This window comes from Pinus tabuliformis, chromosome 2_2, assembly GCF_031772625.1.
Source record: "Pinus tabuliformis cultivar Carrire ecotype Pingquan chromosome 2_2, CPIR1, whole genome shotgun sequence".
Classification (NCBI taxonomy): Eukaryota; Viridiplantae; Streptophyta; class Pinopsida; order Pinales; family Pinaceae; genus Pinus; species Pinus tabuliformis.
In genome coordinates, this window is record NC_142300.1 from 142,711,764 (window position 1) to 142,726,061 (window position 14,298).

The 14,298-nt window shown below is 52.0% G+C and overlaps 2 non-coding genes across 2 annotated transcripts; both read right to left on the reverse strand.

The window, feature by feature from the left end:
* Positions 1-10,386: 10,386 nt before the first annotated feature.
* On the reverse strand, positions 10,387-13,795 carry LOC149191771 (25S ribosomal RNA). Its single transcript, XR_016255516.1, has one exon. It is a non-coding gene; the product is annotated as a 25S ribosomal RNA (ribosomal RNA).
* A 247-nt stretch (positions 13,796-14,042) lies between these two features.
* On the reverse strand, positions 14,043-14,196 carry LOC149191772 (5.8S ribosomal RNA). Its single transcript, XR_016255246.1, has one exon. It is a non-coding gene; the product is annotated as a 5.8S ribosomal RNA (ribosomal RNA).
* Between the last annotated feature and the right edge of the window lie 102 nt (positions 14,197-14,298).

A 14,298-nucleotide genomic window follows, 5' to 3' on the forward strand; every position in this document is an offset into this window, starting at 1 on the left:
ACAAGGGAGAGTCGGGCAAACGAGCTGCACGAACGTGCACAAAGCCAACCTCGGGTCACAACTTAGCATTTTTGATACGGGCTCGTTCGCCCGGGCGCGCCCTCGCCCAAATGAGTTCACCCGGGCGCCCTCAAACGACCCGCTCGAACGATTTTGCATGGGTGCCCGAATGACGGAAACGAACCGACAAGGGAGAGCTAGGCAAATGAGCTGCACGAATGTGCACAAAGCCAACCTCGGGTCACAACTTAGCTTTTTTGATACGGGCTCATTCGCCCGGGCACGCCCTTGCCCGAACGACCCGCTTGAACGAGTTCACACGACCCGCCCGAACGAGTTCACACAGGCACCCTCAAACGACCCGCTCGAATGAGTTCACATGGGCACCCTCAAATGACCCGCCCGAATGACCCAACCGAACGATTCCACACGGGCAACCTCAAACGACCCGCCCGAACGATTTTGCATGGGCGCCCGAACGACCAAAACGAACCGACAAGGGAGAGCCGGGCAAACGAGCTGCACGAATGTGCACAAAGCCAACCTCGGGTAACAACTTAGCATTTTTGATACGGGCTCGTTCGCCCGGGCGCGCCCTCGCTCGAACAACCCGCCCGAAGGAGTCCACACGGGCGCCCACAAACGACCCACCCGAACGATTTTGCACGGACACCCGAACAACCGAAACGAACCAACAAGGGAGATCCGGGCAAACGAGTTGCACGAACGTGCACAAAGTCAACCTCGGGTCACAACTTAGCATTTTTGGTACGGGCTCGTTCACTCGGGCGTGCCTTCGCCCAAACGAATCGCCCGAATGAGTTCACCCGGGCGCCCTCAAACGACCCGCCCGAACAAGTTCACCCGGGCGTCCTCAAACGACCCGCTCGAACGATTTAGCATGGCCGCCAGAACGACCGAAACGAACTAACAAGGGAGAGCCGGGCAAACAAGCTGCACGAACATGCACAAAGCCAACCTCGGGTCACAACTTAGCATTTTTGATATGGGCTCATTCGCCGGGCAAGCCCTCGCCCAAACAACCCGCCCGAACGAGTTCACACGACCCACCCGAACGACCCACCCGAACGCGTTCACACGGGCGCCCTCAAACGACCCGCCCGAATGAGTTCACACGGGCACCCTCAAACGACCCACCCGAACAAGTTCACACGGGTGCCCTCAAACGACCCGCCCGAACGATTTTTCATGGGCACCCAAATGACCAAAACGAACCGACAAGGGACAGCCCAACAAACGAGTTGCACGAACGTGCACAAAGCCAACTTCGGGTCACAACTTAACATTTTTGATACAGGCTCGTTTGACTGGGCGCGCCCTCGCCCGAACGACCAGCCCTAACGAATTCACACAACCCTCCTGAACGAGTTCACACGGGCGCCCTCAAACGACCTGCCCGAACGACCCACCCAAACGAGTTCACACGGGCGCCCTCAAATGACCCGCCCGAACGAGTTCACATGGGCGCCCTCAAACGACCCGCCCGAACGATTTTGCACAGGTGCCCGAACAACCGAAACGAAGCGACAAGGTAGAGTCGGGCAAACGAGCTGCACAAATGTGCACAAAGCCAACCTCGGGTCACAACTTAGCATTTTTGATATGGGCTCGCTCGCTCGGGCACACCCTCGCTCGAACGACCCGCCCGAACGAGTTCACACGGGCGCCCTCAAATGACCCGCCCGAATGAGTTCACACGGGCACCTCAAACGACCCGCCCGAACGATTTTGCACGGGTGCCCAAACGACCGAAACAAAGAGACAAGGTAGAGCCGGGCAAATGAGCTGCATGAACGTGCACAAAGCCAACGTCGGGTTACAACTTAGCATTTTTGATATGGGCTCATTCGCCCGGGCATGCCCTCGCCTGAACGACCCACCCGAATGAGTTCACACAGGTGCCCTCAAATGACCCGCCCGAACGAGTTCACACGGGCGCCCTCAAACGACCCGCCCGAACGATTTTGCATGGGTGCCCGAATGACTGAAACAAAGCGACAAGGTAGAGCCGGGCAAACGAGCTGCACGAACGTGCACAAAGCCAACCTTGGGTCACAACTTAGCATTTTTGATACGGGCTCGTTCGCCCAGGCACGCCCTCGCCCGAACGACCCACCCGAATAAGTTCACACGGGCACCCTTAAACGACCCTCCCGAACGGCCCGCCCGAACGAGTTCACATGGGCGCCCTCAAACGACCCGCCCGAACGAGTTCACATGGGCGCCCTCAAACGACCCGCCCGAACGAGTTCACACGGGCGCCCTCAAACGACCCGCCCGAACAAGTTCACACGGGCGCCCTCAAACGACCACCTGAACGACCCGCCCGAACGAGTTCACACGGGCGCTCTTAAACGACCACCCGAATGACCCGCCTGAATGAGTTCACACGGGCACCCTCAAACGACCCGCCTGAATGATTTTGCATGGGTGCCCGAACGATCGAAACGAAGCGACAAGGGAGAGTCAGGCAAACGAGCTGCACGAACGTGCACAAAGCCAACCTCGGGTCACAACTTAGCATTTTTGATACAGGCTCGTTCGCCCGAGCGTGCCCTCTCCCGAACGACCCACCCGAACGAGTTCACACGGGCGCCCTCAAACGACCCGCCCGAATGAGTTTGCACAGACACCCTCGCCCAACCCGCCTGAATGGGTTTGCACGGACGTCGTCGCTCGACCCGCCCGAACGGGTTTGCACAGACGCCCTCGCCCGAACGACCCGCCCGAACGGGTTTGCATGGACGCCCTCGCCCGAACGGGTTTGCACGGACGACCTCGCCCGACCCGCCCAAACAAGTTTACATGGGCGCCCTCAAACGACCCGCCCGAATGAGTTTACATGGTAAATGGCCTGCCCAAACGAGTGTTTACACAACAAACGACCCGCTCGAATGAGTTTACATGGGCTTTGACACACGACCAAAACGAAGTCACAAGGGAGATTCAGGCAAACAGGCAGCACGATCGTGCACAAGGAACACCCCCCTTCATAACTTAGCATTTTTTATACGGCCACGTGTGCCCTAGGCACAGTCACACAACACGACATGACACAACTTGACCCGTTTGCACGGGCACCCACACACGACACGTCCCGACCCGCCCGAATGAAATTTGGGGTTTCCATGGGCGCACGACCCGAACGAAATTTCGGGGTTTCCGTGGGCGCACGACCTGAATGTAGGCATGAGGGAGCATCAGGAAAATGGGCCACACGAACGTGCAGAAGACACACGAGTGGTCACGACTTAGCATTTTTGGCACGCCCACGTGTGCTCGAGCACCCACACACGGCACGACATGGCTCGATCGGCCTTGTGCGAGCTGACCTGACCCGCCCGAATGCGTTTGCACGGGCACCCACACACGACACGACACGACCCGACCCGAACAAAATTTGGGGTTTCCTTGTATGCACAACCCGAACGAAATTTGGGGTTTCCATGGGTGCGCGACCCAAACGAAGGCATAAGGCAGCGTCAGGCAAACGGGCCGCACGAACGTGTAGAAGGCACACGGGGGGTCATGCCCTAACATTTTTTTCACAGCCACATGTTCCCGAGCACCCATGCGCGGCACGGCACAACCCGAACCCACTCGACTCGCCCGAACGCGTTTGCACGGGCACCCACACACGACATGACCCAACCCGCCCGAAGAGAATTTGGGGTTTCCATGTGTGCACGGCCCGAACAAAATTTCGGGTTTCCATGGGTGCACGACCCGAACGAAGGCCCGAGGGAGCGTTGGGCAAACGGGTCGCACGAATGTGAAAAAGACACACGGGTGGTGACGACTTAGAATTTTTGGCATGGCCACGTGTGTCGGGGCACCCACGCACGACACGGCATGACCCGACCCGCCCTGGGCGAGCCGACCCGAATCTCCCGAACAAAATTTGGGGTTTCCATGGGTGCATGACCCGAACAAAGAAGGCACATGGCGGTCATGACTTGGCATTTTCGGCACACCCACATGTGCCTGCGCACCCCCACACACGGCACGACACGGGATGACCCGGCCCGCCAGAAGGAAATTTGGTGTTTGAACGGGCGCACGACCCAAACGAAGGCACGAAGGTAGGAATATATTTGACTCTAATACATAAATATACCTGGGGTAACATGCCCTTAATATCTTCAACATTTTCTTTCGACTCTTTATAACACTTTAACATGTGCTAGCCCTATTTCAATGAGCAAGAAACTCAATGAAAAATATAATATATTTATTTATTTATTTATTTATTTATTTTCTTGAATAAATACAAATATCAAAAGTACATTTATGAAGACCGAACCCAGTTACACTTTCTTCAACACCCCCTCTCAACTAGGGAGGTATTCATAAATCATTACAAGGTGTTTGGCTATTTTTCAATCTTGAATAATTCACATAAGAGAAACCGGATTGGCCCCATCTGTTATAGCATCATATTAGCCAACATTGTTCATAGCAAGGCCTTGACTAACAGCTTTATCTCTCATAATACCAGAGCACAATGTTGGCGAGGCCAATGGCTTATAAACACCTTGGTCATTGTCTCTAAAGGTACATACCCACCTAGGTGTTCCCTGAGTATGACCTTCCAGGACAATTCTTGTCTTGGGTTCCCATCCCTCAAAGAATATCGCTCCTCTTGCCTACTCTTGTCTTCGGTGCCCTACACATCCTCAAAGAGCATCAGATGCCAAATGATTGCCCAATCCTCCCGTTATTTCTTGCCAAGTGAAGACAAGAATGTTGTGTCTATCTCTTCCCCTTGATTGGGGAAGACATGCCCAAGTTTCCTCTGACAAGGAACTTGCCCAACATCCTTTGTATTTGGGAACTTGTTAGAACCCCCTCTTAGCTAGGGACTTTTCCATTCATCAACAATGTCTTCTTCGTGGGTCCTTCAGCTGCTTGATCTCCTTCTTTCCTTCGATGTCATGAAGTCTTTGTTTGAACTTCTTCTTGGCAGGGTACCGGCCCTCGATCACTTTCCCCCCTGGTTTGTCATGTCATTGCTCCCTTCATGGAAAGTGGCCTTCTTGATATATATCAGGTCCTTTTTGTCATCTAGCTACTCCTTTGTCACCTTGTCTATCCTTCATAACACTTATCACATGGATGCTTAGTTGTACTCGCTTGTTCCTGTACTTTGATTTAGTGGCCCTTCATGACTTCATCGTTATATTGCTCTTCATCATGACATATTTGTAGAGTTGAATCGGTTATCTGCACCTTACTATCTCCAAGGCCTTCGTAGGTGTCAAGGGTCCTTTATCTTTTTCTTCCTTTGTCAGAGTTGCCATGCCTTCTCTCGAGAGATGTTGAGGAATATTTTCAAATAGTTATTCTTTGTGACAGCGATGTTCTTCATTTGCTTCTTATTGGATTGATTGGTCAACCACCTTATACTCCTTATGAGAGCACTTCTTCATGTTGACCTTTACTCCACTGTAGCACATGCCTCCGAGCATGTCGTTGGCAAAAGAGATCCTTTTATTCTTTATCGTGATTCTAGAACTTTTCCCATGACCCAATCAACATATATGGCGACATGACTTAAACTTTGATGCATACATACCTCACCTTGATTATGCTTTTATCATCGCGGCTTTATTTGATAGTTCTCCTCGATTGGTGTAGCCTTTCTTGCTTCATCTGCTCTCGCCTGTATATCATCCTCTCTTGAATCCCATAAATGGGAACCCCAATGAGACCTTTGCCCCCTTTGAAAGAAGACTTTAAGCAAAGAGGTTGACTTAGTCATAGGAGGATCTTCCTTCTTTTGCTTCTTGTCGTCTTCTTTCACTTCTTGAGTTACATGAGCTTCTTCCCTTTTTCTCTTGTTGTTGTTGTCCTTCTTAAGTTTAGGACAATCCCTTTTGTAGCGTCCATACTCTTCGCATACAAACCGTTCGACTTTCGACATGTAGTGGCCCCAACCAATTTGTTACCTTCCTTGCAAAAAGACACTGAGGTATACTCAGAAGGGGACATATACTTACTTGATAGAGTTTGAGATGTAGTGAACTTGCTTTCTTCTTGAAGACTTGATGGCTTGCCTTCCTTAGATCTTGATGTTGTTCAAGTTGCTTTCTTCAAATGGACTTGCTTGATGACTTGACTCATAGTGCCTTTCATTCTTCAAGATGGTGTAGCTTGATGTAGGTCCCTCTTTGATTTGTTCTTCTTGTAGGTGCCTTTATACAAGGCGTTTCTTCTTGCTTTGTAGTCTTCCATGAGGAATTATAGATGGTAGACCTTCTTGTCCTTGATGTGATTGAGACTCTTGGCTTGACGCTTCAACCTTGCGGATGTTCTTGAGATTCCCTGTCCTTGATGTGTCACCTTAGCTCCGATACCGTGTTGAAGAATCTAGGGAAATGGGGTATAGCGGGATTCTTCTAGACTTGATAACAATTTGTGAATCTCTTTTGCAATTTATCGTGTTATCTTAATCTTCTTCTCTTCTTATTAATTCATGTGTGTTTACTTTCATCAAACTGGTGCCAAAAACATAAGAACAAGAACACAAGATGTTGGCTCTCTGCCAGGGAAAAAATTCTCTCTCTCTCTCTCAGAGAGTAAAACCATTTCATAAATTTCCCTCATTGAAGCTTCTTATTGGTCATTGTGAAGCCCTAGACCCTTGAAAATTATATCCCCCAAGCACAAGTCGAGTCCTTCCTCCTCTCTACACTTTGTTTCTTCGGCGCTTCGTTCCCCGGCACTCTGTCCTTCTTTCAACTTTTGATAGTCCATGGTGGACTAGCTCTAGAAGAGACTCCAACCTTTGATCCTTAGCGAGGTCCTTTACCAATGAAGAAACCTTCATTCTCTTGACCAACCGAGCCTTTTTATTGATGTGAAGTTGCAGGCTCGATGTACACCAAGTTTTCTGCACTTAGGGCGATTTCCATCGCAACGAGACATGGAAACCCCAAATTTCCTGCACTTGGGATGCTTTCGACAAGGCGGGACATGGAATCCTCGGGTACCCCGCAATTTGGTGACCTTTGTCGAGGAGGGACCGAGAGACCCCATGTCACACTCCTATCCTAGTGGTAGTATTTCAACCACGCATAAGCAGGTGTGGAACCACCGTACTTTTTCCTTTTACCAATACTTGAGTACACGGTCTGCGCCTACTTCAACACTCGGTCAATTTTCCAGTAAGTGTTCTTAACAGTGCAACGAAAATAACTTACCATAAATTTATCTTCTTCAATTATTATTTCAACCTGTCATGTCGTGTGGTCATGCTGCACTAGCTCGCAGCCTGCACGACACAACTCCACACCTGAATTGCGAACCTGTCCGCCCGAATTTCCCTTCCGTGGCGCCAAAACGCTGCCCGTCGATGCGGTCCATAGTGAGGGCGCATGGCCCGCATGCAGTGCGGCCTGCCTGCCCGGATGGTAACCCGCCCCACTCTGCCTGTCTGCACTACCAAGCCCGACCCGCCCTCTATAATCCGCCCGCTGGTGCGGCCCTCTTACCCGCGTCCTTCTCTTCCTTCCATTTTCACCCAACTCCTTCCTTCGCACTTGTTCTGCGATGTGGAAGTTTGATTTCAATGTCCCTTCGTCGAACAACATCCTTCTTACTTATACGCATCCTTTCACCCAAGGGCTGTGTCTCTCGAGGATAACAAGGGTCGGCTCCATCAACATGCATGCCCGGATGACCTGCCACATAACCTCGACACGCCCCATTCCAACGAACCGTCGTGTCCCTTCATGTGCACTGTCGCACCCATGGGTCGGCTCCAACACCTCGCTGATTACACCCGTCGCTACATGTCGCACACCTGCCCGCAGCCTGACTCGTCTGCACATGGTTACCTCTTTCATCCGAGCACGAAACAAGGGTCGCCTGCGCGCCTTCCGTCGGTGGCTCACCCATCGTGCATTTATCAAGGGGCGTGCGCCATCCCCAACGCAGCACGAGCGACATGGGAACCCCGCATGTCACGCCCCCAGGCCTACATTACTCTTCCAGTAGTACTTGGCGAGGTGCGGCGCCACCGAACACTTTCTTTTCACCAATACTTATGTTCATGGACTACGCCTAACCATTAGTCTACTTAGTTTGTTTTTCACAACCAAGTATTATTATGTTTCCTTTATGCCAATGAACACCCATACACATTCATTATCATCAGCAATTATACATGAAGAACACAATTGCACAGTGTAAAGGGAGGGGCAACTCCCTGAACAATGAGTCTGCTCGAATACAATATATTATTCAACCCTACAATGTTTACGAGGCTTTACAAGTATACTTGGGAAACACCAAGTTTCATACTTAGCAGATTTTACAAATAGGCAACACCTCCGTGTGCCAACCAAGTTCCTTGCCCGAGCTAGGCGGGCGCGCCCTCACACAGGCTGCCAACCGTACTCGTCGACCGAACCTCGTTTACCGCTGCACGACTGGCGGGTGACCTCACCCGAGTCACCCAGCGTTTCCTGTTGCACGACGGGCGGGTGACTTACCCAAGTAACCGGAGACACCTCCGCGTTTCGTCTTCCACGACGGGCGGGTGACCTACCCGAGACACCCCGTGTCACACCGAATGGCGAGTGCCTTCCTTACCCGCGCCCTCACCCGATAACCGAACCCTGTGTGTATCGTGTGTGCTTGCCCAAGAGCGGGTGCATATATGCTCGTGCCTCTTTTGCGACCTGCTCCACTACTTCGCACTTTTTTCTTGATCACCAAATGCTCATGTTCGAATGTCCATCTTCAAATGAATGCCAAATGCGCCAACGCCTTGCCATATTTATACGAGCGTTTGGGTGAGTCGCTGCCCAGGCCGACTCGACCGCCGCGTGCCAAAACGCCCTTACACGTCGCAAACTTGCCATCCGATTGTTGGTCGGCAAACAATCATTCGTTCAAGTTGCCCCAGCATGTGAGTCGGCCCGTGGGTTATGCCAAATGCTCCCACGCTATGAACCAACCATCGCCCCACCTCTAATGCGCATTATACTTATGTCCCTCCCCACATTTCGGTCGTAGAGTTCGCACTTCGCACTGACGTGGAGAAACAAAACCGCAGGTCCTTACACCGCGTTTCCCAGACTTGGGTAGCAATTTTTGTTGTGACGCGAAATGGAAACCCAGTGTGTGTCCACTGACTTGGGTAGCAGTTTTCATCGCACCGCGAAATCGACACCCCGAGTTCCCCGGACTTTGGCGGCTCATCGTGGCCCCACGACATAGAAATCTAAAGTTCCACAGACTCTCGGGCGATTCAGGGTGTGCCGCAACATGGAAACAGCGAGTTCCCCAGACTTGGGCAGTGGTTTTGAAACACCCCAAGTTCCCGAGACTTGCGAGTTGGTTTGCATCGTCATGGAAACCCCAAGTTCCTCGCATTTCTCTCGTGCCGTAAAATGCGGAAACCCGTGGGTACATCAAGGGCGCGACATGGAAACCCCAAGCTTCCCAGGCTTGGGCGCCAGGGCGCGACATGGAAACCCCAAGTTTCCCCAGGCCCAGGCACTGGGGTGTGACTTGGAAACCCCCAGTTTGCCCAGGCTTGGGCGCCGCCGGTTTCGATCGTGGCGCGACTCGGAAACCCCAAGTTTCCCCAGGCTTGGGCGCTGCCGGTTTCGGTCAGGGCGCGACATGGAAACCCCAAGTTTCCCCCGGCTTGGGCGCCAGGGCGCGACATAGAAACCCCAATTTTCCCCAGGCTTGGGCGCGACGTGTAAAGCCCAAAAAATTTTGCGCCGGGCGGAAACCCCAAATTTTGGGCACCGCCTGGAAACCCAACATTTTGGGCGCCGCATGGAAGCCCCAAATTTTGGGCGCCGGAAGGAAACCCCAAATTTTGGGCGAGACATGGAAGCCCCAAATTTTGGGCGTCGGCTAGAAACCCCAAATTTTGGGCACCGCCTGGAAAACCCACGTTTTGGGCGCCGCATGGAAACCCCAAATCTTGGGCGCCGCATGGAAACCCCAAATTTTGGGTGCCGAGTGGAAACCCCACGTTTTGGGCGCCGCATGGAAACCCCAAATTTTGGGCGCCGTATGGAAACCCCATATCTTGGGCGCCGCATGGAAACCCCAAATCTTGGGCGCCGGGTGGAAACCCCACGTTTTGGGCGCCGCATGGAAACCCCACATCTTGGGCGCCGCATGGAAACCCCACATTTTGGGCGCCGCATGGAAATCCCAAATTTTGGGCACCGGGGCGCGACATGGAAACCCCAGTTTTCCCCGGCTTCGGTGCCTTTTCCGTTTCGGTGTGGAAACCCCAAATTTCCCGCCCCCAAGTAATGAAAAATTGTCGTCTGGAGGAAAGAGGTAGAGGCGCGAGAGGGTTGCCCAGATTTTGTTTGTGACAAGAGCGAAGCTCTGAATCAAGGCGACCAAGGGCTGAATCTCAGTGGATCATGGCAGCAAGGCCACTCTGCCACTTACAATACCCCGTCACGTATTTAAGTCTTCTGCAAAGGATTCTTCTCAACTACCGTTTGGAATTGAACTTCAAAGTTGCCCCGACCGAGATGCTTCACGGTCGCGGTTTGAAAATGACACGGACCCCTGGGGGCGACAAAGCGATGCCCCTACTGCGGGTCGAGATACAGTCAAAGAGTGACATGCACCTCTACTAGCGTGGATTCTGACTTAGAGGCGTTCAGTCATAATCTGACACATGGTAGCTTCGCGCCACTCGCTTTTCAACCATGCACGATGACCAATTGTGTGAATAAATGCTTCCTCTCGTACTAAGTTGAATTACTATTGCGGTGCAGTTCATCAATAGGGTAAAACTAACCTGTCTCACGACGGTCTGAACCCAGCTCACGTTCCCTATTGGTGGGTGAACAATCCAACACTTGGTGAATTCTGCTTCACAATGATAGGAAGAGCTGACATTGAAGGATCAAAAAGCAACGTCGCTATGAACGCTTGGCTGCCACAAGCCAGTTATCCCTGTGGTAACTTTTCTGACACCTCTAGCTTCAAATTCCAAAAATCTAAAGGATCGATAGGCCATGCTTTCACGGTTTGTATTCGTACTGAAAATCAAAATCAAATGAGCTTTTACCCTTTTGTTCCACACGAGATTTCTGTTCTCATTGAGCTCATCTTAGGACAACTGCGTTATCTTTTAACAGATGTGTCGCCCCAGCCAAACTCCCCAGCTGACAATGTCTTCCGCCCTGATCGACCCGCTGAAACGTGCCTTAAGGCGAAAAATAGGGGCAGTGTCCCATCTCCGCCCCACGGAATAAGTAAAATAACATTAAAAATAGTGGTATTTCACTAGCGCCAAAAACGGCTCCCACTTATTCTACACCTCTCAAATCATTTCACAAAGTCGGACTAGAGTCAAGCTTAACAGTGTCTTCTTTCCCCGCTGATTCTGCCAAGCTCGTTCCCTTGGCTGTGGTTTCACTAGATAGTAGATAGGGACAGTGGGAATCTCGTTAATCGATTCATGCGCTTCACTAATTAGATGACGAGGCATTTGGCTACCTTAAGAGAGTCATAGTTACTCCCGCCATTTACCTGCGCTTGGTTGAATTTCTTCACTTTGACATTCAGAGCACTGGGCAGAAATCACATTGCGTCAGCATCCGCAGGGACCATCGAAATGCTTTGTTTTAATTAAATAGTCGGATTCCCCTTGTCCGTACCAGTCCTGAGTCGACTGTTCGACGCCTAGGGAAAAGCCCCCGGCAGGGGGCATTCTACGCCCGTAGCCCAATCGGCACGCGACTGCATGCCCTCGCTGCGAGAGCAGCTCGGGCAGACTGCCGACAGCCCACGAGTTGAGGGCGCAGACCCTAGGCCCAACCCTCAAAGCCAATCCTTTTCCCGAAGTTACGGATCCATTTTTATGACTTCCCTTACATACATTGTTCTATTGACCAGAGGTTGTTCACCTTGGAGACCTGATGCGGTTATGAGTAAGATCGGGCATGAATGGTACTCTGTCCTCCAGATTTTCAAGGGCCGCCGAGGGTGCACTGGACACCGCAAGATGTGCGGTGCTCTTCCAGCTGCTGGACCCTATCTCCGGGTGAACCAATTCCAGGGTGGGAAAGCTATTAAAAAGAAAAGATAACTCTTCCCGGGGCCCCTGACGACGTCTCCGGATTTCCCAACGTTGCTGCCCGCCGCCATGTCCCGGTTCGGGAATATTAACCCGATTCCCTTTCGATGCTCGTGCAAAGTGCACCCTTGATACAAGGCTTCCCCATCTCTTAGGATCGACTAACCCATGTCCAAGTGCTATTCACATGGAACCTTTCCCCACTTCAGTCTTTAAAGTTCTCATTTGAATATTTGCTACTACCACCAAGATCTGCACCGGGGGTCGATCCACCCAAACTCACGCCGTAGGTTTCTCAATAACCCCCGCGTCCTCCTACTCATCGGAGCCAGGCAATTGCTTCGACGGTCGAGTATAGGTTGCGCGCTTCAGCGCCATCCATTTTCGGGGCTAGTTGATTCGGTAGGTGAGTTGTTACACACTCCTTAGCAGATTTCGACTTCCATGACCACCGTCCTGCTATCTTAATCAACCAACACCCTTTGTGGGATCTAGGTTAGTGCGCAATTCAGCATCGTAACTTGACTTTCGGTTCATCCCGCATCGCCAGTTCTACTTACCAAAAATGGCCCACTTGGAGCTCTCGATTCCACGGCACGGCTCAATGGAGCAGCCGCACCCTCTTACTATTTAAAGTTTGAGAATAGGTCGAGGGCGTTACACCCCCGATGCCTCTAATCATTTTCTTTACCCTATAAAACTCGCGCGTGAGCTCCATCTATCCTGAGGGAAACTTTGGAGGAAACCAGCTACTAGATGGTTCAATTTGTCTTTCGCCCCTATACCCAAGTCAGACGAACGATTTGCATGTCAGTATCGCTACGAGCCTCCACCAGAGTTTCCTCTGGCTTCGCCCTGCTCAAGCATAGTTAACCATCTTTCGGGTCCCAACAGGTGTGCTCGCACTCGAACCCTTCACATAAGCTCAAGGTCGATCGAAGATGCACCCCCCCAGAGAGGGGATCTCGCCCATCAGCTTCCTTGCACCTCGCAGGTTTTCAAACCCTCCAACTCGCACACATGTTAGACTCCTTGGTCCGTGTTTCAAGACGGGTCGAATGGAAAGCCCGCCAACCAACACCACGAGTGCCCAGGTGCACACGGCCCGCCACAAGGGCGCACGCTTTGTTCCTCGACCACCGCAACGGAAAACCGACAGGCAGTAATCCACCCATGCTTATGATGATGCAGCAGCCTGTGTTGGTTTTCACCTCAAGTCGAGCGGCGGACCAGCCTGAGCCGTTCCGCATCCGACCGAGATGCATCGACAGCCTCCATCCGCTTCCCTCCCGGCAATTTCAAGCACTCTTTAACTCTCTTCTCAAATTCCTTTTCATCTTTCCCTCGTGGTACTTGTTCGCTATCAGTCTCTCGCCCGTATTTAGCCTTGGACGAAATTTACCACCCAATTAGGGTTGCATTCCCAAACAAACCGACTCGCCGACAATGCCTCGTGATGCGGCAGGGTCCCTGGCTGACGGGGCTGTCACCCTCTCAGATGTCCCCTTCCAAGGGACTTGGCCCAGGTCCGCCGCTGAGGACGCTTCTACAGACTACAATTCAGGCAGCGCCGCCGCCCGATTTTCATGCTGGGATCTTCCCGGTTCGCTCGCCACTACTAGGGGAATCCTTGTAAGTTTCTTTTCCTCCACTTAATTATATGCTTAAACTCAGCGGGTGTTCTCGCCTGAGCTGGGGTCGCAAAGTTGGAGCTAAATCCTCCCTACCCCATGGGAGGACAAGAGAGAGCAAAGCAAGTTCGAGCAATGCCACACAAAGCCCGCATCAGCTAACGCCGACTGCCCATCCAAAGGGACAAGATCACCGCTCGCCGACGCACGCCATGAAACATCGCTTGAGGTATTTCAGCCGACCGCACCGCACGGGGCACAGATGACCAGCTCCGCTGCTCCCTAGCATATTGCAAGGAGCGCGTTTGAATGGGATGCGATGCCCAGACAGACGTGCCCTCGACCGAGGCCTCAGGCGCAAATTGCGTTCAAAAACTTGATGATTCACGAGATTCTACAATTCACACTAAGTATCGCATTTTGCTACATTCTTCATCGTAACAAGAGCCGAGATATCCATTACCGAGAGTCGTTTCCATGTGTATTACCGAAAAACTGGCCACAAAACTGAATAGGGGAACCCCCCACAACAAATGTAAGGCCAAGGGGCAAAAGGAGGAAAAACGCATGAGA